Source organism: Coenobita brevimanus, chromosome 66 (assembly GCF_032717465.1).
Source record: "Coenobita brevimanus isolate Jiangsu-jjx chromosome 66, ASM3271746v2, whole genome shotgun sequence".
Taxonomy (NCBI): Eukaryota; Metazoa; Arthropoda; class Malacostraca; order Decapoda; family Coenobitidae; genus Coenobita; species Coenobita brevimanus.
In genome coordinates this window covers 35,886,785-35,908,504 of record NC_137019.1, presented here as the reverse complement: position 1 = coordinate 35,908,504, position 21,720 = coordinate 35,886,785, and positions in this window count along the sequence as shown.

The following is a 21,720-nucleotide window of genomic DNA, read 5'->3' as shown; positions in this document are numbered from 1 at the left end:
CTACAATTGCCATCTCTAACTTAAATGTTTGGTTATGACTAGATTAATACTAGAACAAGAAGCGAATTACGGAAAAGGGCTATGGATAGGATGTACAGCAATAACTTTGTCTTTTACTGCCATAGAGCTACGTTAAGTAAGCTTTAAAAGGACGAAAATCTGGGCCAAGTTAAGGTAAACAAGGTATAGTTCCCTCGTATAATGTATTTTTTATTGCAGCCTTCAGACGAAATTATCCACCTTTTGATAGACTCTACTCAATAAAGAGTTTAATGCCTTTATTAACCCTTTACTACTAAGACCCTTAAGAAATGGTTTTGCGGTAGCAAACACTAAAATTTAATGGTGAGATAGAGCCGGAGGAGTAAATAGGTGAAAGTGGGAGGAGGAGAGGATGAAGAAAATGAGCCATAGAGTGTTGGTGAAAAGAAATGAGGGGCTGAAGATTGTAAAGGTGTTTCAGGTGTATTTCAGAAAGTAAGAGAGAGAGAGAGAGAGAGAGAGAGAGAGAGAGAGAGAGAGAGAGAGAGTTAACACAAAAGCTTGGTTTTTATCAAGTTTTAATCAAACGTCAGAACAGAACTGAGGGACAGACACCGAGTAAACGTATTATTATTATTATTATTTTTTTGAGAGAGAAATACATTAAAAGTCAAGGTCACAGTGCAAGGTCAAACGCTGCCCTAGCAAAATAAATCTAAATCGTTCTTATCCAGCTAAAATAAAATTTGGGGGAAGGTTTGAGGGAAAGTAAAAAAATGACGTAAGTCAATCTGAGCATAGTCAAATGTCAAGATCACAAGGCAAGGTCAAAGTTCGACTGTGTATGGGCGTTAGCAAAAAAAAAAAAAAAAAAGAAAGAAAGAAAAAGAAAAAAAGAAAAGAAAAGAAAAGAAAGGAAAACTATCCGATTTTACCCGAACTTGGTGAAAGGGTTGAAGGTTAGTGAAAGAGGTAACCTATTGTTCTTATTGAGAACAATAGGTCAATGGTTTAAACATTTTTTAACACATTCAGTCCAAACTTTGTGGATGAGTTCATGATAAGGCAAGAAAAGCCTAAAAGGATGTGATTTTGAGAACATTCAGTCAAAGGTCAAGGATAGAGTGAAAGGTCAAATGCAAAGGTCAACTTGTGATTTGAACCATACTTGCTGGAAATGTTGGATCAGTCAATAACGAGAGAATTTAATTTTGAGAACAATTTTTAAGATCAAAGGGCAAGGTGAAAGCTCGATGCGTGTGTCTGTATGTGAAGAAACTAACTAAAACTGTTATAATCTAATTTAGGAATGGCCCACCTTCTGTCCACAGAGAACTGGACACCCAAGTATTTAAGTGATGGGACTGTGGCAAGGGTGGTGTGCAGTTTGTATTGGAAAGTAATGGGGAAAGGTGATGCGATGAAACAAGTGTTGTGGCGTTTGTCACGTATGGGTCCCATTTTCCCTTTATTTCTCAGTATTCGAGAGAGAGAGAGAGAGAGAAGTGAGGGGGAGGGTACTTGAATTAGAGTCAGTCATATATATCTAGTACCGGTCTGTGCACTGAACTATCATTTGTTAAAAGTACAGACATGAAAAAAAAAAAAAGTGGAAAATATCATTACTACAAGAAGGGGAGGGAAGCGCACCTGGGACATCGCCTTGGGGTACAACAGCAATAACAAGGGTGGAAGAAGATAGTATCGCTCGTGGGTATAGTTCGCAATTTTGTATCTTATTTCCGAGAACTGGATGTCAAAATACGATATTGCAACTGATTTACATTTTCTCCACGACAATCTCTTCGTGAATAACACCCTATTAACTGAGCACTTGTTACAGCTGAGCATTTAAGATTTTTGGCCAAGTTATAGTCAATAGATTAGAGTAAGTCTTTATGCAATGAAGATGTGATCCATCGATGCCAAAATAGACAAACTTTGCCGAGAGACTTTGCGTGAGAATTTATGTAATGTGGAAAAGTCTACATGCTCTGCGTAAAATTTTCAGTTGAGTTGCTTAAGGTCTGGGCACTGTATTACAAAAGCTCTCTCAGTGCAGAAAGACAATGTTAAAAAGAAAATGAAAAACAGAGCAAGAAAATGAAAACTAGGCCGGCACAGAAAAAGAGAGATATATTTATAAGCGTTGAAGGGGAGGAGGACAAGTATAGAAATTCTGAGAGCACTGTGTTCTAAATATGTCGTTGTTTTTAATGTACAAATACGAGGAAAGTGTATGAAATGAAGCAGTGGAGTAAAATTATTAAGTATAGGTAAGAGAGAAATATAACCATTGAGAGAGAGAGAGAGAGAGAGAGAGAGAGAGAGAGAGAGAGAGAGAGAGATTACTGCAGACATCACTGTTATTTCAGAAGCTGTAATTCACGGCCGTGGAAAGGAGGACGAGAGAGATAAAGATGAGAGATGAGGGGAAGGAGGGAGAGGAGAGAAGGCAGAAAGGATGGAAAAAAGAAAGGGAGGGAGGGAGGAAGGACACAAAGAGGGAAGAAAGATGGATGGAAAGAAAGAAGCGAGAAAAGAGAGAGGGAAGGAAGAGGGGAAATAGAGAAAACAGGGAAGGAGGGAAGAGGAAGAAAGGGGGAGGAGGGAAATATGAACGAGAAAGTTAATGAAGAGGGAAAAGGGAAAGCAAGAGAACGAAGGAGTGAGGAAGGAGAGAATATATGGTGATGGGAAGGATGAAGAAATAAAGGAACAAGTGGAGGAAGGAAGAAAGGACTGTGAGAAAGAATGAAGGAAGGAGGTACGAAAGGACTTGATATACGGAAGGAAAGAAGGAGTATGGGGAGGAAAGAAGGAAGGAGTGTGGAAACGAAAGAAGGAAAGAATGTGGAAAGGAAAGAAGGAAGGAATGTGGAAAGAAAAATGAAGGGCTTAGGGAAGAAAGGAAGAAGTAAGGGGGAAATAAAGAATGTAGTGAAATAGGAAGGAAGGAGAAAGAGAAGGAAAGAGTGAAGAAAGAGAGGGAAAGAGAAGGAAGACAGAAGGAAGAATGTGATGTATAACGATGAAAAATGTAATTGGGGTGAAGATGAGTGACCAAGGAAGGAAGAAAAGAAAGACGGATAGCAGAATGAGAGGAAAAAGGGATGGAGGAGGGAGGAATATGCAACTGGTAAATGAAAAAGAATTGGAGAGATGAAAGGAGGGAAAGTGGGAAGGAAGGGGAAAGGAATAATGGAAAAAGAAGATAGAATGAAAGAGTAACGGAGGAGGGAAGAGGAAAAAATGAAGGAAGAAAGGAAGGACGGAAGTACACCTAGCAGAAGAAAAACGGGAAGAGAGGACAACAGGAAGGAGAGAATGTTCGAAGGACTGATGCCAGGAAGGAAGGAAGAAAGGAAGGAAGGAAGGAAGGAAGGAAGGAGGGAAGCAGGGATGTGCAGTAAGGGAAGAATGGGAATAGTAGTAAAGCAATGGAGAGAGAAGGAAGGCAGGAAGGAAACGAAGGAAGGAAGAAAGGAAGGAAAAGAAGAAAGGAAAGAAGGCAAGGAAGGAAGGAAAGAAGGAGGGAAGGAAGGAGGCAGGGAAGGAGTGAAGCATGAACAAAGAGAAGAAAGGAGGAGCGACAAGCAACAATCAAATTTACATCCAGATCCCCATTTCTACTGAGTGAATAGCCGAGAATCTGATAGGTTCAAAAATATTGGTGTTGGAGAAGTAGGCTTTCCATCTATCAAGAGAGAGAGAGAGAGAGAGAGAAGAGGGGGGGAGTAGTTGTATCTGTGGGAGGGAGGTTGGTGAAGGTGTGGGGGAGTGTGGGGGGGGATGGTTGTGTATGAAGGTGCGAAGCAGTGAATGAGGGTGAGGGAGGGAGAGGGGGAGGGTTGGGTGCAAGGGAGGAGGATGGGGTTGGGGGGACGGTGGAATATGGGGGAGGGAGGTGCAGGTGAAGGAGGGGGGAGTAATAAGTGAGGGACAATGTGAAGCAGGGAGAGGAGTAAATGTGAAGGAGAGAGAGTGAGAGTGGAGGCTTGCGAGTTGTGATGAGTGAGGGAGGTGTAGTGGTGCTAGATCTGAGAATTTGTATATTATTTCGAAGATGACTGAAGGTAAAAAAAAGATATCTGACCTAATTTCTCTCTCTCTCTCTCTCTCTCTCTCTCTCTCAGTCTCTATGTCTATCTGTACATCTATCCTTCTCATATATCCACGAATGCACCAGTCCATCTATCTATCAGTCCATCTATGTAGGTCCATTTCTGTCTATTTCTTATTCCATTCACCCAGCCATCTATCTATCTATTCACCCAACTAAGAATCCAACTATATCTATCCATGAATCCTTCCATTCACCCCATTTCGTCATGTATCGATTGAGGTACCCTTACATCTATCCGTCTAAACTCAACAGTCTGTCCATTTCTATCCAACCTCCCACATGCATGTATAGTTTATGTATCTATCTATTTATCTGTCTATCTTGTCATGCACTCATCCACCATTATATCCATCCTTCCACTTATCTCCCCATCCATCCAATATTTATCCATCTCTTCATCCATCTCTCCATCTACCCATCCATTCGTTCATTCATCCATCCATCCATCCATCGACTTACCAATACACCTAATTATCTATCTGTCTATCTATGTCTATCCATCTATCTATCTATCTATCAGTCTTTCTGTAAATCAGTCAGTCTGTCCATCCATCCATCCATCAATCCCTCCATCAGTCAGTCTATCCAACGTTGTATCCATCCATCCATCCATCCATCCATCCATCTATCCATCCATCCATCTATCTATCTATCCGTCCATCTATCTATCCATCCATCAATCCATTTATCTATCCATCCTATCCACGGAACTTTGCTCTACCCACTTCAGGTAATGAGACGGTTGGCAAATCTTGATGCTATCTTGGTGAGTGGGAGGCTTGTTAGAGAGAGAGAGAGAGAGAGAGAGAGAGAGAGAGAGGTGGGGTGGAGGGAGGGAGGGAGGGAGGGGGAGTAAGGAAGAGTGAAGAAGTGGGGGTGGGAGAGGAAAGAAGGTGACAGGAATGAAGAAGGAGAGAGGAAAAGAGGGGAATAGGAAGGAAGAAAGAAGTTAGAGAGAGAGAGAGAGAGAGAGAGAGAGAGAGAGAGAGAGAGAGAGAGAGAGAGAGAGAGGCTGTAATGAGAAAGAGGGGATTTCTGGCCTTCAGTGTCACAAGGGTGGCCAAATGTTGATGGTATCTTGGTGAGTGGGAGGCTGGTGCGTATGGGAGAGAAAGAGAGAGGGATAGGGAGAGGGAAGAACAGATAGGGAGAGAGGGAGGGAGAAGGAGAGGGAGGGAGAAGAGGGGGTGGGGAGGTTAAGCAAGGGATGATGAAAAACGGGGAGGAAAAGAGAGGGAGAGGGAGTGAAAAACAGAGAGGAGGAAGGAGATGGATAGGGAGTGAGAAAGGGAGAGAGGAGAGGCAGGATTATGAGTGCTGTGTGTGTGTGTGAGAGAGAGAGAGAGAGAGAGAGAGAGAGAGAGAGAGAGAGAGAGAGAGAGAGAGAGAGAGAGGGAGAGGAAGGAAGGAGAGGAAATAAGGGTTGAGGGGGAGAGAAACAGAAAAGGAGGGCGACGGAAAGGGATATGGGTACGCAGGAAGTAGTAAATATAACAGAAGGCCTATTGAGTCATGAGAATAAATGCAAAAATGAAAATGATGAGAGACACATGGATGAGAAGAGCAGGAAAGGGGGAGGGAGGGAGAGTGAGAAAGAGGGAGAAGGGAGATTTGTGTGTGTGTGTGTGTGTGTGTGTGTGTGTGTGTGTGTGTGTGTGTGTGTGTGTGTGTGCAGTAAAAGTTTATAGAGATGAAAACAGAAAAAAAATGTAATTACTCCAGATTTCAAAAACTGTGTTCAATCAACATTATTTTTATTAATCCAAAAACTACATGAAGGTCAAACTAATGCTTAACATATAGTCAAAAGTGAACTGATGCCTAATATACCTTACTGTGAAAAGAACGAGGCTTCACGACTCATTCTCGCCCAGTGGGACTAAATGAACTCCTGAAGCTTCGAAACACGCCAGTCCCTCTCCAACCTCGAATAGGGAAGCACGTTGCAACAGACAGGGAGATGGTGGACTGCTTTCATGTGATTTGGCCTAAAATTGTCATCTCTCCCTCTTCAGTACTGAGTTGTGACGATAGGTTAACACTAGAATATGATGCTAGTGACGAATAGATATAACCAGGATGTAGAGTGGAAATAAGCTGCAAAAGGACTAAAATGTGGGCCTAAGATTGCCATGTCTCCCTCGTGATTTATGAGTTGTGACAACAGATTGGTACTGGAATATAATGCTTGTGACGAAGAAGTGCTATAAGAGGGATGTAGAGTGATTCTGGCCTTTACTGCCACTGAACTACGTAAAATAAGCTGCAAAATGACGGAAATTTGGGCCTAAAACTGTCAGTCCTCCCTCTCGATTACTGAACTGTGACAATAGATTAACACTGGAATATGATGCTAGTGACGAAGAAGTGCTATAGGAAGAATATAGAGTGGTACTGTCGTTTTCTGCCACTGAGTTACGTGAAATAAGTTGCAAAAGAACGAAAATGTTGGTGAAACTAAGCGAAAGAACTATAGTGGTGTAATGTAAATAACTTCTCCATCTTCCGGACGTGAGAAAGGTAAGTAAAAATTATATTTATATTAAACATTTTATGGTCTCGTTAAGTTAACACCAAACGATTATATTTAACTGAGAGCACGGGAGCCTGGGAGTCTTCATACTGTCGCCTATAATTCTTTCATAGTAAAAGCAACTCTAATTTTGTAATCCAGGTAACATCAGATGATTATATTCAGCTGCAAGTGAACTACAGAAGCATGAAAGTGTTTTTGGAATTTGACTTACTACTTATCTCGGCTAATCCCAATCGCCCGTGTTATACTCTTTTTACCTTAACTTGGTCCAGATTTTCGCGCTTTTGTAGCGTATTTCATGTATCTCAGGAGTTAAATACAATTATATAACTTTATACTCTTTCCATAGCACTTCCTCATGACTAGCATCATATTCTAGTGTTAGTCAATTGTTACTACTCAGCTTTCAAGATGGAGAGATGGCAATTTTAGGCCAAGTTAGGGTAAAAAAAGGAGAATTTGGATCAGTTTGCCAATAATTCCCATTCAGTATTGTGTTCTGTCTTCCATGCAACTCAATCCTCCCTGAACCCCAGTTAGTGTATTTCTCGCTCATACTATTTTGCTGTGTGTTTCAGATTGCTGTCGAAAATCTTAGAGGAGACATAGGAACACTCTATTTAGCAGTTTTCCTCTGTTTTTTCTTACTAAACCCCTCTGTGGGATTCTTTGAGTATATTCTAAGTGCGTCTTCAAGTTTAGATGTTTGTTTTTTTAAGTTCTTTTAAAATTAGTAAAAAGCGTTTGAAAGGTGATCTTTGTTTACAATCCCAGTGATGCCGATGACAGACGGACGCTATCTTAGAACGCCATTATTGCACGAAAGTAACCCTTATCAGCGCTGATTTATCAAAACCTAGCCCAGATTTCCGTAACTTAACCCAGTCTAATTTATCTTACCCTCACATAACCTTAACAAACGTCTTTTATGCTAATCTAACCAAACTTATGCTGACCTGCCCTAACCTCTGTCACCCTAAAGACTGCCTTGCTGTCACATAGCAAATATTTCGCTTTACACCTTTACACCGCCAAAAATGTCAAGGAAATGTTAGCGAAATTTTGATCGCCATAAAACCAAATTGTATCCTTAACGAAGGGATAAATACCAATCTTTTTTTTTTTAACTATTAGCTGTTCAATCTTTTCTCATATAAAATTATTTGCGGGGTTTAAGAGTAAAGTAAAATGTTCATGTTTGTCCCTACAGGATAAAATTAATTCCGATATCCACTTTGATGCGATACTGCTTGTGAACTGATAACCATGGTATTCTGAGGCTGTTAGCGCATCCGAGAAAAAAACAATCATCATCACTATTATTATTATTATTATTATTATTATTGTTGTTGTTGTTGTTGTTGTTGGTGGTGGTGGTGTTGTGTATGTTGTTGTTGTTATTGTCGCTGTTATTGTTGCAATTTTGTTACTACTGCTGCCTTTATTATTATTAATAATATTATTATTATTATCATTATTCACAACTAGGACTTCCCTCTGTCTTAGAAAACAGTCTGGTGTTAGACTAAGACCATCAGTATCAAGGACACTTTTATTAGGACATTTTAATTAGGACCCTTTAATTAGGACACTTTAATTAGGACATTTGATGGGACACTAATTAGGACTCTTTAATTAGGACACATTAATTACCTGTATCACGTGTACCATGGCGAGAAGTATGGAAGGTTCAGTTGTGGACATAAATACTAATCCACCCCAAGCGATAAATAATGAAACAGGGAACGATACATTCAGAAATCTTGTGAGGCACTCTATGGATCTTAGCAAATTTTTCAGATCATTTTATCTAGGTTTCAAAATTGTGAGTCTAAAATGTGAAACGGAATTTATATCCACAACAATACATATTATTTGCTGGGTGCTTTGGTTTCGCTCTCTCTCTCTCTCTCTCTCTGTCTCAGCTTGTATGTCTTTTTCATCTTATATTTTACTGTCTCCCGATTACTTTATTCAGCTTAGATATTGGCTCGTATTCTCGGTAGGTAAGGAAGCTCCCTAACACCTTTTCGTAGGGGATTTATTTTGCTTGTTACACCTTGCCGTCTTCATCCGCGTTACTTAAATCATTTTAATATCACCCTACTCTCCAAGAATAATATGGAAAATGGTACTAGTCTGCGGTATCTAAAAATAAATCGCTAAGGAAGAGGTGCTAGGGAACTTCCTTAACCGATGGGAATACGAGGAATGGCCTTAATAAGTCCCCTGAAAAATAAGGGGATTTCTTGAGCTGAATAAAATCGCCTGGAAGCAGCAAGAGGGGGCTAAAAAGGACTTCACCAGGGTCAATATTCTCCGTGGTTAAAGAAGCTCCCTAACATCTTTTCGTAAGCGATTTATTTTGCTTGTTACACTTCATTCTTGTATTCTGTGTTACATGAATCCTTCCAGCATCGCCATACTTTGCATAAATAACGTACAATAAGAAATTAATCACCCATATCCATAAATAAATCGCTAAGAGGTGCAAAAGAGCTTCCCTATTTGACCTAGGATTCAAGGGCCGGTATGCTCGTAAGGTAAGGAGGCTCCCTAGCACCTCTTCCTTAGCGATTTGTTTTGGGCTATGGCTGGCTAATATCCTTTAGTACGTTATTTATGCAGTGTATGGCGATGTTAGATGGATTTCCATAACACAAAAACGGAAGCAAGGAGTAATAGGCAAACTAAATCGCTCAGGAAAAGGTGTTAGGGAGCTTTAACTGATGAGGATATGGATGGAGGAAATAATGCGTCTCACCCCCCCCCCCCCAGCTGGAAGACTAAGGTGTATCTATTGCCGATCAGACTTTTGGACTAAGTTTGTTACCCGCTTGTCCCTCTACACCCATAAGTGCGACTGGGGACTTTGTTGTAATATAGACTGTTGCGGGTCGTATTCTAAGGGAAAACTTGGACTTGGAATAACTTTTGCTTTATTTGCTTTCTGGTAGTCGATAGCTGTTGATGGAGGTCTTTTTCTTCTACCTGTGTGTGTGTGTGTGTGTGTGTGTGTGTGTGTGTGTGTGTGTGTGTGTGTGTGTGTGTGTGTGCGTGTGCGTGTGCGTGTGCGTGTGTGTGTGTGTGTGTGTGTGTGTGTGTGTGTGTGTGTGTGTGTGTGTGTGTGTGTTTTCTGTAGTGTGTGGAAATAAGGATTAGGTGCTGGTGATGTAGCTCTGTTATTGCGGATAGTATTCTATGGGTAAGATAGGACTTAGAATAAAATGTCTGCATATTAGCCTTCTTTTAGTCAATAAGCATTAATGGAAGAGTTTTTTTCCTATCTTCTTTTCTGTTTCCTCTTTGTGGATCATATAATAAGGAATGTATAGTGTGTGGAAATATAGAGAAGGTAAGGATGAAGATGGTTCCTACGTCTTCAGATAATGCATCGTTTATCATGCCAACCGTCTACCTGAGTCAAATGTAAGTGTCTTTTTTGCTGATTTCCAACGTGATTATGGACTCGAAAACGGTAGAATTTAATCATGTTTAATAATTTCAGTGCCATTTAAGAGTCATTGTGTCTAGTATTTTTCTGTACTCTAGGCCAGCAAACACTAGACAACGTTTCGTAGTTGTGAATGAATCTCAGAAGACAAAATAAATAGGATAAAGTCAGAGGAACAATTATCTTCCCTGAGTTTGACGAATACATAGAGGAAAAATTGAAACTATCTGAGACCCACATTAGTTAAGACGATTTTCTCTGTGTTTCCTCAGCTGTATATTTTCTCCAGACAATAATAGGAAGAATGTTTGTGTCTTTGTATAATCGGTATATAATTAACTGCTTACATATTGAACGTCTTATAACTTTCTTTGGAGTGAGTGAGACAAGATCCCGCCACGACTATGATGAGGACTGAAAGCCATATTCTCAAAACCAAATTCTCGAAGCCTTTAATATTTTACGGGAATTTATCGAATGAGAGACTGACTAGAAGAGTATATGTGAGTGAGGATGAGGAGGAGAGGGGTAAGGAGAGACCGAGGATAAGATGGAGGGAGGGAGTAGAGTGATATATGAGGGGGGGGGGATGTGAGTTGAAGGGAGGGCAGCGAAAAGGTAGGGGACAGGGTGATATGGAGGCGATTTGTTTGTGGACACCCCTTATGCAATTAAGGCGTCTGGCTACGAATAGAAGTGACTTAAGGAACATTAGCAATATTCTTATATGCACTTAATCTTCAACGCTTGTAATATTGTAATATTCCTAGCATCGTATTCTATGTGACTGGATCTCGTAACAATTTTCCTTAGCGATTTGCTCTGCTTATTACACCAGAATATTCTCTTCTCTCCTGATTGGAAGAATATAATTATGTGAGTGAGGTGAAGGGGGAGAGGAAGAAGGGGAGACCAATGATGACGCTAAGCGAAAGGGTGGAAAGGTGCTGTACGTGAGTGAGGGTTAGGTTAAGCTGGAGGGAGGACAGAGTGACGGAGGAGATTTGCTCGTGGTCACCCTTCCAGGATAGATAGACAGATAGATAGATAGATAGATAAATGGGTAGATGAAGAAATGTATTGACCGAAAAATAGATAGATAGATAGGCGGGTTGATAGACAGATAGGTTAACTTTAGGGGGCATTTTACCTTTAACCACTTCAGCATTCCCTTCCGTCACCAGATCACTTACTCACTTCTTCACTTACCATGTTACGCCCTTTAAAATCTTGTGACGGGAGCAGTAACGCAGTAACAGCAGCAACAACAGTAAAATCCTGTGTCGGCAGCAGTAAAGCAGTAAAGAAGCTGTCAAGGTATTATCACTAGGTAAAATTATTTAACACCTCACTACTTCACCTTCATCCACTCACTCTCTTAGCAGTCATCTTCCTCCTTTTCCTTTTTCTTTCTTCTTCCTCTTGCTCCATGTCCTCCTCCTCATTCTCCCTCTCCTCCTTATCTTCCTCATCATCTTTCTCCACGTCCTCCTTTTCCCTCTTCTCCTCCCCCTCCCCATTTCTCCTCCTCTCCCTACCGTTCCTTCTCCTCTTCCTCTCCTTACTCTTCCTCCTCCTCCTCTTCCTCACTCTCACTCGCCCTCCTCACACCTTCCTCGCCCGATTCTTTCCTTTATAGTCCAATCACTTTCTCCTAATTCAGTCTCTCTTCGGCGACTCACCACATTAATTCCATCTCTCACACTTCACTTCACTTCCCTCCTTACTCTCTCTCTCCTAGACGCCTCGATTTATTGCCCTCTCTCAGTTACTTTTCTTACATTTCTTGATTTTTAAAAATATTTCTTCTTGTTTCCCTTCTTTTTTTTCTTTTTTCTTGATTTTATTTCACCCCTCCTAAACATCCATCATCATCATCATCATCATCATCATCACCATCATCATCATCGTCATCTCTGTCTGTCTCTGTCTGTCTGTCTGTCTGTCTGTCTGTCTGTCTCTGTCTGTCTGTCTGTCTGTCTGTCTCTCTCTCTCTCTCTCTCTCTCTCTCTCTCTCTCTCTCTCTCTCTCATTTTCTGTCATTTTCCACTAAAACAACTGAGCAAAATTCAGAACAAAGCTGTTAGAATTATTGATAACCCTGCTGATACAAATGAGCTACTTCCTCTACAGGTAAAAAGGAATGTTGCCTCCCTCGCATTATTATACATATACTTTTATGGCAAACGTTCAGACCAAGTTGAATCCATTGTGCCACTTCTCCACGCCTTCCCCCGCGCTACACAGGCATCTGATAGCTCTCATGACTGGCCTCTCACAATGCCATATTCCAGAACTTCTGCCTATCAGAATTCTTTTATCCCACGAACTGCATCTCTCTGGAACTCGCTTCCCCAGAATAGTGTCCCCCCAAACTTCAACCTGCAGCATTTCAGGTCCAAGTGTAATAGATTTTGTATGAATGGAGGACACCTGTAACCTGGTGAATGGATTATTATTTTATTGTATTTGTGTTCCTTTCCTCTGTTCATCTTTTGTCTAAATGAGAAAAGAAAAATCTTCCCATATTGCTGTTCCTTCCTCCTTCTCCTATTCATTACCCTCGTCTTCTTCCTTTTTCTTATTCATATTCCTTAACTTTCCCTTGTCTTCTCTCTCTCTCTCTCTCTCTCTCTCTCTCTCTCTCTCTCTCTCTCTCTCTCTCTCTCTCTCTCTCTCTCTCTTTGTGTCTCATTTTCTTTCAATTCTCACCATACTTTCCTTCCCACATTGTTATTCCTTCTTCCTCCTCCTATACATCACTCTCGTCTTCTTCCTGTTTCTTAATCATATTCTTTAACTTTCCCTCATCCTCTTCCTCGCTCCCACCCTTTTCCTTCGTCTACTTTCTCTGACTAATTAGCTTAAGCCTTTTCTTTTTCTCTCCCTATTATTTTATTTTCCCCAGTTCTGTTCCATCCTCCCTTTCGTCTGTTTTTTCTCCTCTTAGTTTCACTTAATACCTACCTTTCTTTTTTTCAGTTCAGTTCAGTATATTGCCTCTCTCTCTCTCTCTCTCTCTCTCTCTCTCTCTCTCTCTCTCTCTCTTCTTTGTTCCACGTACCCTCCTAATTCCTTCCTTTATTCTTTCACCCTCTGGTATTTTCCTCTCTTTATTACTTCCTTATTTCCATTCCCTAATGTGATTGTTGGGTTCGTATTATCTGCTTTAGTTCCATCTTTTTTTCAGTCTCTCTCTCTCTCTCTCTCTCTCTCTCTCTCTCTCTCTCTCTCTCTCTCTCTCTCTCTCTCTCTCATTTCTATTTCCCTCTATATTATCAATGAGTTTTTCCATCTTCACTTCTACCCTCCACCGGACAGTTTCAAAGGAGGATGTTGTTATCACTGGGATCAATTGGTGTCCGTCCTTAGAGCTGGGCGGCAGGGCGGCTGACCGGGAGTAGAGATTTCGTTTCCAGGCCAGAAGTAAAAAAGTATGCAACGTAGAGTCATGAAATTTCAAATAAATATGTGCCTTATAGTGAGCTGGTTCTTTTCGATAGGTAGAATGCTGTCTCTTAAGTAGCTTTTTTTTTTTAATAATGGAAAAGTAAAGAATAAAATAACTTTATCAGAGATTTCGATGCTACCTGCGCAAGGAATCTGAAGGGTCCTGGTTACGTGTCCTCAAGGCGTTCTCCTTACATCCACCTGTAAAAGAAAAGATAGTGGGTGGATATCTGTTTGTGTTTTCTTTCCATTTGTCTGTCTATCTGCTTATCTGTCTATTTATCTAGCGCGTTAGCTATCTATTTATAGCTATCAGTCAACCAACCTATATATCTATCTATCTATCTTCGGTAGGCCAATCACTCAATCATTCTCACTCACTGTCTATCTATCTACAGATATATGTCTCTGTCATTTGATCAGTCAGTCTATCTATCTATCTATCTGTCTATTTAGGCTATATATCAACCAGTTCATCCATCATGCTTCTTCATTTCCTCAGGTTTAGCTTCATCATCCCATTCATTACCACATCAGTTATACAGTACACAGGGAATTTCATTACTCCTTCGTCCCCCCTTCCTTTATATCTCTAATTTATTTTTATTCCGTTTTCGTTATTCATATCAGTATTTAATTTACCTCCTCACACCTTAATCATTGCTCTCTCTCTGTCTGTCTCTCTGTCTCTCTGTCTCTCTCTCTCTCTCTCTCTCTCACAACGACCACCAGGAAATATATAAAAATCAAGCACAGAGGAATATTACTATTAACTTTAACCCAAATTTCACTCTCAATTATTTTCAGGATTCCCAAATTGGATTTCATAGTCTCTCCCTTAACACTGATGACTTGCTGATTTATTTTTCTTATCTGCAGACGACTTACTTCAACCCAGAACACATGTCTAGTAATGAAGGGGTTAAGTCTATGGACCGTATTCTCGTCGGTTAAGCTCCCTAACACCTTTTCCTAAGCAATTGATTTTCCTTATAACACCCTGCCTCTGTGTTACTGAAATCATTCTACTATCACCATACACTGCATAAATAACTTACAAAACTATACTAACCAGACGTATCCAAAAATAAATCGCTGAGGAAGAGGTGTTAGGGAGCTTCCTTTACCCCTCCGGTAGAAAAGGCTCTCCTAAGCTGAACAAAATCGTCTGGAGATATGTTGAATAAAGTTAATCTATTTTATTGGATTTAATGGGTTGAATTTACCCTCAGTATGTATAAAAAGAACTTCAAACATTTACCGGGATGTTTTATTATTATTTTTATAATTATAATTATTATCATTGTCATTATTATTATTATTATTATTATTATTATTATTATCATTATTATTATTATTATTATTATTATTATTATTGTTCTTATTATCATTATTATAAGTATCATAATTAATAATAATAATAATAATAATAATTATTATTATTATGGAATTGATAGTAGGTTACTAAAAGAGGTGAAAAGTTTTTATGTAAATAGCAGAGCGTGTGTAAGAGTGGGAAATGCTGTGAGTGATTGGTTTCCTGTGAAAGTGGGGCTGCGACAGGGATGTGTGATGTCGCCTTGGTTGTTTAATATTTAAATGGATGGTGTTGTAAGGGAGGTGAATGCAAGAGTGTTAGGTGGAGGTCTGAGTCTGGTGAGTGTTGACGGTGGAGAGTGGAATCTGAAGCAGCTGCTGTTTGCAGATGATACAGCACTGGTGGCTGATTCAGAGGAGAGATTGAGACAGTTGGCAGACGAGTTTGGAAGGGTGTGTGAAAGGAGGAAATTGAAAGTAAATGAGAATAAGAGTAAAGTGATGAAGTGTAAGAGGTTGGTAGATGGTAGGGGGATGAATATAGCTTTGAATGGCGAGTTGCCTGAGGATGTAGAGTGTTTTAAATATCTACGGTCACATGTTGCTGTGGATGGAAGAATAGATGCAGAAATGAAGTTTAGAATGAATGAAGTAGGAAAGGTGCTGGGAGGAATGAAAGAGGTGTTTAGATGTCGTTCGCTTAGAATGGAAGTAAAGAGAAGGCTGTATGAGGGTGTTGTGGTACCGACTGCGTTATAGGGGGCTGAAACATGGAATATGGGTGTAGCAGAGAGGAAAAGTTTGAATGTAATGGAGATGAGGTGTCTGAGGAGTATGTGTGGAGTGACGCGTATGGATCGAGTGTGAAATGATGAAGTGCGAAGGAGAACTGGAGTTGTTCGGGAGATGGCTGATAGAGTTGAGCAAAGGGTGTTGCGATGGTTTAGGCATATGGAGAGAATGGATAATGAGCGATTGGTGAAAAAGATAACTAGATCTGATACGAGAGGTGTAAGGCTGAGAGGGAGACCACGAATAGGATGGATGGACAGTGTGAAGAGAGCGCTGGATGTGAGAGGGATGTCTGTTGAGCAAGGAAGAGTGGCTCTGCATGACAGAAATGGGTGGAGAGAAATTGTGAATGAATAAATGATGACGCAGCCCTGAGGGGATATTCTCCCGCATTTGGTCTGATCAGCTTGTCAGGTCAGGTGCGGGTAAGGGGATGGGTCTATTATGATGTGGCAAGGGTAAACCAGCTCTGCTGTCGGGCCCTGCTGTGGATGTCACTGAATGCACTGCTCAGTCGACCCTTGTGCGGTGTGGTGCGGTGAGGATCTGTCCGTTCTCCCCTTTGGGGCTAAGATGTGAATGAATGTTTTTGAATGGATGAGTAAATGGGTAGTGTGTTGTCCTGTCTCGGCTACCTCCCTTTCCTTGGGGGAAGCAGCCTAGGTATATTGATAGATTATTATTATTATTTTTATTATTATTATTATTATTATTATTATTATTATCATTATTATTATTATTATTATTATTATTATTATTATTACTGGTATTGGCATTGTTATTATCAATGTTTTTATTGCTGTTACTACTACTACTACTGCTACTACTACTACTACTACCGCTAGTACTGCTGCTGCTACTACTACTTCAACTACTACTACTACTACTACTACCACCAGTACTACTGCTACTACTACTAATACTATTACTATTGCTATTACTGCTTCTGCTACTACTACTAGTACTACTGCAACTTCAGCTACTATTACTACTACTACTACTGCTACAATTATTATTATTATTATTATTATCATTATTATTATTATTATTATTATTTGTACCAGGGCGCAACTGTATACAACCTGGGTAAACTTGGACATTGCCAATTTACTATGCCGATGTCTTTATATACTAATCATTAGGCGTCTGTATATATCCAAGGGGAAACTGTACTAAATGGAGAGCTATGAGATACAGCCTTCATTAAACCCCTTATCAGCAAAAGCCCTTAAGATGATGATAATATCCCTGTGTTATCAGAACGAAGTGCTGAAGAAATTATAGGAGTTGACTGTCGAAATAAAATTCAACATCGTGCATCCGCTATATCCCAACACGCGGTGTGTGTGTGTGTGTGTGTGTGTGTGTGTGTGTGTGTGTGTGTGTGTGAGAGAGAGAGAGAGAGAGAGAGAGAGAGAGAGAGATGGGGGATAACAGTGTTTCGGTCCTGTGAGGCTTGAGTCAGGTGTGTACAGGTGTGGAAAGTAATATCGCCCTAGTTTTTACTCGAACGTTTTATGATATACCGTATGTACATGATATTCTAAAAGCTTGATTCTGACTTCATTAGTAGAGCAACACTAGTCCTGTACTTCGTTTTATCTTGTCTGTCATAAGTTTGGGTCAAGTCAAGGTGCACTTTTTTATCTGATTGTTGATACGAGATTCACTGTAAGACCGGACCGTATCCCTGGGGAGAGTGATGTCCAGAATTAACCATTCTCCATACTGGCAAAGCATGAACAGCGAAAGAAAATCAATAGAGAGTGTGGTGCAGGTGAAAGTTCTTGTTATGTCTGGTACGTTGTATGTCTTAGGGTATGTAGTTGTCATCGATAAGAAACGATAGGGTATGAATAAATGCCAGGCCAATGGAAGGACATACTGCCATTCTCCTTTCCATTTTCTTCGTCAATTTGAGTTTGGGGCACATACAGGTCGACAGACGAATACATTTAACCTGAATAACACCTTTAATATTTTCATCAAGCTATCTCTGGACACCACCCTGCTTAGGAGAAAGTTATCGAATGAGATGAGTAAAAAAGCCTTCATTGACTTCAGTGCTACTCAGGGGCCTCTCCCATGCTAAATAAATCAGTCTGGGAGTAGAAGGAATAATCCAAGAAAAATATATTGAAGTGATTAACTTAGAAATAGGCAGGTAAAGGGAAATCCCAAGATTCTGACGAGTGACTATGAACCTCATGACGAAAACACAGCTTCTTTGACTTCTCTACCTCGCTACTGAAAGCGCCATGTAACTTGGCACGCATGCAGACCCCATCGAAAGTATACGAGTACGGTTGTTCTTTGCTGAGAGAATGGCGTGTTTGGCTGGCTCGAGGCGTCTGGAGGAAGCATCTGTATCATATATATACAGTATGTTTCTCAACGTCTAGTAGTAGTCTAGTGGGTCAAAGTATTCCACGGGATGGTTTGGATTTCCACTCACATTGACATTCAGGAGTAAACGACGGGTCAGCCTTTCCTAAAACGTTTGAAATAAATAGCTTTGCTCCGGGTCCTTACACTCCTAATCTCACAATAAAGGATTGGATGGTGCAGATTACTAGCTAGATAAATACTCTGATAGATATAAAGGTTTCTGTTATTGTATGAAGCCAGATGATATATACTGGAGTTAATCCTTCACGCGTACTGTAGAGAAGTGTTACGCTTTAGTACTTTTGCAGTACATTATCATTATTAGATATGAGAGTGACAGTCATTGCGTACTGTATTACAAATTATGAATATTTGTGTCCGCGTGTCAGCTTCGTGCACAGGCTGCAATTAATCAGCCTTATGTTGGTACTGCGTAGGTAAACTGCTGTGGCTAGTTAACGTCCTTCTTTGTCTGTTTCCCGAATGTAATGAGCATGACAATATATCCACACACACACACATACACACACAGAGCGTCCGTATAGTAGAAGACTAAAGTTGATATTCGCCTATACTGTACACTTGAGTAGTATTAGCTTACTATTACATTCTAAAGCTCTCTTCACTGACCCATCACAGCTTCCCCCAGCCTTTCCCTTATCGCTGTTATCTTGCCCTCTCCATATTAACCCTTTTGCTCTTTACGAGGGTCCTTTGCTTTATAGACGTATTGGCTAAAGGCGCAAGAATTAATTGAGTTGAGAGTAATCCTAGCAGACAGTGGTATAGATATCAAATGACAGATATACACCAAAACAAATATAATTCAAATAACTGGCGCCAAAAGAGAGGAGGATATTATTAAACACTCAACCTTTTTCACTCTTAGCCTGAAATATCATCTCTTCATCTCTAATATTAGCCGTAGCAAGAGATTAATACTAGAACATACTGCTAGTCACGAAGAAGTGCTATGAAAAAGATGTAGAACAGGAAAAAGGCAATAATCTGAGCCAACTTAAGGTGAAAGAACTAGAGCAATGCAGCATCAAGGAGAGAATGGCTTGACAAGAATTAAGTAACTGTGTGTGTGTGTGTGTGTGTGTGTGTGTGTGTGCCACCTGGTCTGGCTTCTCCGCCCCGATGCAGTGTAATCCCGAGTAATCCAGTGTAATCCCTTATTGTCGATATTTGCAGCTGGCCGTTACAAGGCATCTGGAAATCCTTGATCCTTTGAGACCTGGGTACGGGGCCGGGGTGTTACGGCTTCCAGGGCTGGCTCTTGAGGATTAGGGTAGGATAGAGTAGGATAGGATTGGATTGGATTGGTTATTACAGAGTTAGGATATAATAGGATAGGCTAGGATAGGTTAGGACAGGGTTAAGATAGGCTAGGATAGGATAGGATAGGGTAGGATTGGAGAGGGTAGTAAAGGATAAGATAGGGCAGGATAGGTTAGGACTGGGTTAGAATAGGATAGGAGAGGATGGGATAGGATGGGATAGGAGAGGGCAGGATAGGATAGGGTGGCATACGACAGAAAAGAGTATGATAGAATAGGGCAGGGTGGGATAGGATAGGATAGGATAGGATGGGGTAGGATAGGATAGGATTGGATAGGTTAGGACTGGGTTAGGGTAGGATAGGATAGGAAAATGTAGGGTAGGATAGGGTAGGGTAGGTCAGGATAGGATAGGTTAGGATAAGGTGGGACAGGATGGGGTAGAGATGAGAAAATGGTAGGCGAGGATAATGAGTGACTGGTTAGGATAGGGTAAGGATAAAGTAGGATAGGGTAAAGTGGAGTAGGATAGGAGTGAATGAGAAGCATGCATATAAGAATTCCAAGGCAGGCTCTTAAGGATAGGATAGGATAGGATAGAATAGAACACAGTAATAAGAGGGAGGAAAGGAAGAGGTAAGAAAGAGGAAAGTAAGGAGGAGTTCAGAAGGATAGGTAGGATTTGATGAATGTGGTAGGATAAATTAGGGAAGGATAGGGATTTACAGGATAAGACAGAAAACAAGGAGGCATAGAGGATGGGGTAGGATATGGGACGTGTATGTAAAGAAGGATAGGGTTGGTTCTTATGGATATGATGGAACAGGAGAGGATAGGTTGAGCCAGTTTAGAACAGGAGAGGATAGGAAAGGACAGGATTATACTGGAATGGATAGGATAAGAGAGGGATGGTTAGGATAGGAAGGAAGGAGAGGATATGACAGCGCTGGGTAGGGTAGGGTAAAGGATAAGGTCAGTGAAAGAAAGACAGGATATGAAACGTTGAAAGCGATAAGGATAAGATAGGATATAAAACTGGACTAGGCTTTAATTGAATAACATTTAATTTTTCAAGGATTTGGGTAGGGTAGGATAATTCAAAAAACGAGAGGATAGGAGAGGATAAAAGAGGAGAGGAGAGAGCAAGAAAAGAAGAGAAAAGAGTACAGATTCTGTCTTATTTTATTCTAGTACGAAGTAAAGGGGAACCACATGATGTGATGATATTAATGAAGGCCTTAGCTATACTCTACTTACTGTAACTTGGCCTAGAATAGCCATCTCTCCACCTTGAATGTTGAGCTGTAGCAATAGGTTAACACCATAATATGATGCTAGTCACGATGAAGTGCAATGGAAAGGATGTAGAGCTGTAGCATTCTCTTTTCCTGCCACTCAGCTGCATGAAAAGCTGCAATAGGTCGAAAATCTGGGCAAAGTTTAGGTAGAAATGGTGTAATATTCCTGTACGATAGATAAATTGGAGAGAGAGAGAGAGAGAGAGAGAGAGAGAGAGAGAGATGGGGGGAGGGAGGGAGAGAGAGAGAAGGAGAGAGGGTGGAGAGAGGGGGGGAGACACAAGTTCCTACAAAAGAAAAAAAACATACACACCCACACATAGAACCACAAACACACACACACATGCACACACGCCCTATCTATTTATCTATCACACACACACACACACACACACACATACACACAGTCTATCTATTTATCTATCTATCCATCTCACAAACACTCTCTCTCTCTCTCTCTCTCACTGAATATTTACTGCCTTCCTGCTTCATGACCATAAGATCGTTTTTATTCCTTAGAGTTTTAATACAAATCTGGAAATCTATTTGTAAAGCATTAAAGTCGAAAAATCTTACCCCGTATTCCCGTCGGTTAAGAAGGCTCCCTAAAACCTTTTCCTTAGCGAATTATTTTGCTTATTACATCTTGCTGTTCTATTCTGTGTTGTGTAAATTCTGCTAATCTCGCATCATTCGATATTAATAACGTGCAATAGGATACTAACTAGCCATATTCAAAAATAAATCGCTAAGGATGAAGTGCTATGGAGCCTCCTTACCCTACGAGAAAATGGACTCTTGTATCTTTAAATTCAGTCTAATTATACATTTTCTTTATTGATTCTTGTTTCCATATTTGATTTTATTGAGCTCAGAGCCAAATGTACAATAGTAAAGGAGCTGATGAAGGCTGCCTCTGCTTCTTATACATTGAGGAGTTTATCTTAAGGTGGATGAAACAGAGATAAGAAATATGATTAAAAAGTACAGTACGTCACCGGAATGAAGGGATTATACATCATCATCATCATTATCATCATCATCATCATCATCATCACCCGGACCTCCTTTCCCACACTAGGGCAGGGTGAGGA